Here is a 3,169-nt window from a genome sequence, read left to right on the forward strand (position 1 = left end):
GAGAGAGAGAGAGAGAGAGAGAGAGAGAGAGCAGAGAGAGAGTGTGAGAGAGAGAGAGCAGAGAGGGAGTGAGAGAGATGGAGAGAGCAGAGAGAGTGAGAGCAGAGAGAGTGAGAGAGAGAGAGAGTGAGAGAGCAGAGAGAGAGAGAGCAGAGAGGGAGTGAGAGAGTAGAGAGATGGAGAGAGCAGAGAGAGAGTGAGAGAGAGGACATGAGAGAAGGACGAGAGGACGGGAGCCGAGGACACGTTCACAGGGGATGACCATAACAGAGAGAGAGAGAGAGAGAGAGAGAGAGAGAGAGAGAGAGAAATGACTTTCCATTAGACCCAAGTGAATGCAGGTTGAAAAGGAGGGAGCAAGGAGGAAAGGAGGGCAGGAACAAAGGCACACACACACACACACACACGCACACGCACACACACACCCTTACACATCTCACCCCATCAAAATTAGGGTTGAACCTATTCTAGTTCTTTGTTTATGGGTGACTCATTTTAAAGGTCACTGATCCAATTTCTTCATGGTTGCCAGTTTTATGATTCATATCATGGCTGAAAAAAACATGGCTCATCATTCTACCCCTTTATGACATCATCATTCTACCCCTTTATGACATCATCATTCTACCCCTTTATGACATCATCATTCTACCCCTTTATGACAGCATCATCCTACCCCTTTATGACAGCATCATCCTACCCCTTTATGACAGCATCATCCTACCCCTTTATGACAGCATCATCCTACCCCTTTATGACAGCATCATTCTACCCCTTTATGACAGCATCATTCTACCCCTTTGTGACAGCATCATTCTACCCCTTTATGACAGCATCATTCTACCCCTTTATGACAGCATCATTCTACCCCTTTACAGACCGCCCGGTAAATCCCTAGCCTGGTCCCTACAGGACCCGAGGGGGGTCTTTATTCTGCCACGCAGTGACACACACATGGCATAGCGTGAGCAGCATTATGGCACACAGCACACAGATGCAGCTTTTCGGGGGCCGCCGGTGGAAACTGGTCCCTGCATTTCTCCCATCCCAAGCCGTCCTCCTCCAGGGGCAGCCAGGAGCAGTGGGCAGCCATCGTTGATGGCACCCGGGGACCCAAGTCCAAGTGTTCGGTCCGAGTCCTGGTCAGGGACCGGACTGAAGAGCATCTGTTCTTCTGCATGTTTTTCATATTGGGTTCTTAGGGAGGAAACCCTTGGGAACGCGGGGAGAACATGCAAACTCTGCACAAGATGGCCGGAGACCTTCTTGCTGTGAGGGGCCAGTACTAAACACTGCACCACCGGGCCACACCTGAGCCATTTTGGGGTTCAGTGTCTTGCTGAAGGACACTCCGGCACATACCGGGAGCTGGGATCGAACCGCGGACTTTGCGATTCCCGACCGGCCGCTCTACCTCCCGAGCTACGTGCCGCCAGACCTCCTCGCAAAAAAGTTTTCGTGATACAGTCTGGACTTCCAGGCGGCCAGAACGATTTGAGTGGGCGGGAGCACTTGCCTTGACAGACAAACTCCTTCAGCCAATCAGCGTAACAAAACATAGATCAAACTTTTGCCAAATCCAGTCTTAAGAACGGTGAAAACGTCTTTTCCACTGAGATAATCCGCTAGCGCATAATACTCTTCCTCTTCTTTCATTGTTGTTATTGAGTCTATTTCTGCAATAACGGCTGTTTATTCCTCTAACATTAACATTACAGCTCGTTGCTTCGTTCTACTAGCGGATTCCTGTATTTCATCTACGGGAACCAATCAGGCACTGGGGGGCGGAACAGCAGTTAAAATGCAGTCCCTGATTGGTGCCCCATTTTCTGGTAAAACTCAAATTGTTCTGGGCGACTGGAAGTCCAGATAGTATCGCAAGTCTGGCTTCCAGGCTAGTTAATCGCGACTTTCACCACTCGGCCAATCAGAGAGAAGCAGTCTGTTTACTGCATAACAACAAAACAAAGGAAGCCCCACCTCCACGTTTTTCCCAGTGTTAACATCTTCAGCATTAGCAACAGTCTTCAACCCCAAGTTTTAACCTCTAGCCCCCTTAAAAGCGCGGACTGCGGTGCGGCCTATCGCCTGGGTAGGAGCGTGCGATGGAAGCAAAAACACCAAACAAGGGCAGTGTTGCGTGACAAAGATGGAGCCCGCCTCACACACACACACGTGTACACACACCCACCCACACACAGACACACGTCAAGCCAACAGTCTAGCCTCATTACTCTATTCCAGGCCATTACAGGCCCACAATGGGCAGAGCCCACTGTATTGTGTGAGTGATTTACTTGCCTGTCCACTGGTGCTATGATGAATGGGGCCAGGGAGGGTGTGTGTGTGTGTGTGTGTGTGTGTGTGTGTGTGTGTTTGGGTGGGGGCCATCGACAGGACCTGTCACTGGTCTGAGGTCAGTGTATGAGGCCCCTCCTTGACCACTCCCCAAAACATCAGAACACACACGTACACAACCTGATCACATGCTTCCATCTGAACCACATGGGAAGCAGGCACGGCATGGACCTCTTCCCTGTCAGTCTGTCCTTCTGACCTCATCCCTGTCTGTCTGTCCTTCTGACCTCATCCCCGTCTGTCTGGCCTTCTGGCCTCATCCCTGTCTGTCTGTCCTTCTGACCTCATCCCTGTCTGTCTGTCTTTCTGACCTCATCCCCGTCTGTCTGGCCTTCTGGCCTCTTCCCTGTCTGTCTGTCCTTCTGACCTCATCCCCGTCTGTCTGTCCTCATCCTTCTCCCCTCCACACCATCCCTGTCAATCACTCTGTCTCTCCAGTGTGCCTCCTTTAATGCTAATTTTCAACCATTTAATAAAGGTCTTTGGGGTCCCCAAAACATGTCTTTGAGTATTTATGGTGAAAATACCCCTCAGAATAAGCGTTCTAGCTTGCCTTCATACCCCTCCGTTGACCAAGAGATCAGATTGAGCACTTTTTCACATGCAAATGAGCTCAGCTAAGAGTAAGTCGGCAGGCTAGAGAACGAGGGCTGTTGACGGCGCTATGCTACCTCAAATATAGCTGGCTAGCCTGGACCATCCACACTCAATGCCACTGTGACAAAGTTAATTGTCCTCTCTCCCTGACTAAACATGATAGTGTTAGTGCTATGATATTATCTCCATGGTTGCATGCTGCTACCTCTAGCTA

Source organism: Borostomias antarcticus (assembly GCF_949987555.1).
Source record: "Borostomias antarcticus genome assembly, contig: scaffold_296, whole genome shotgun sequence".
Classification (NCBI taxonomy): Eukaryota; Metazoa; Chordata; class Actinopteri; order Stomiiformes; family Stomiidae; genus Borostomias; species Borostomias antarcticus.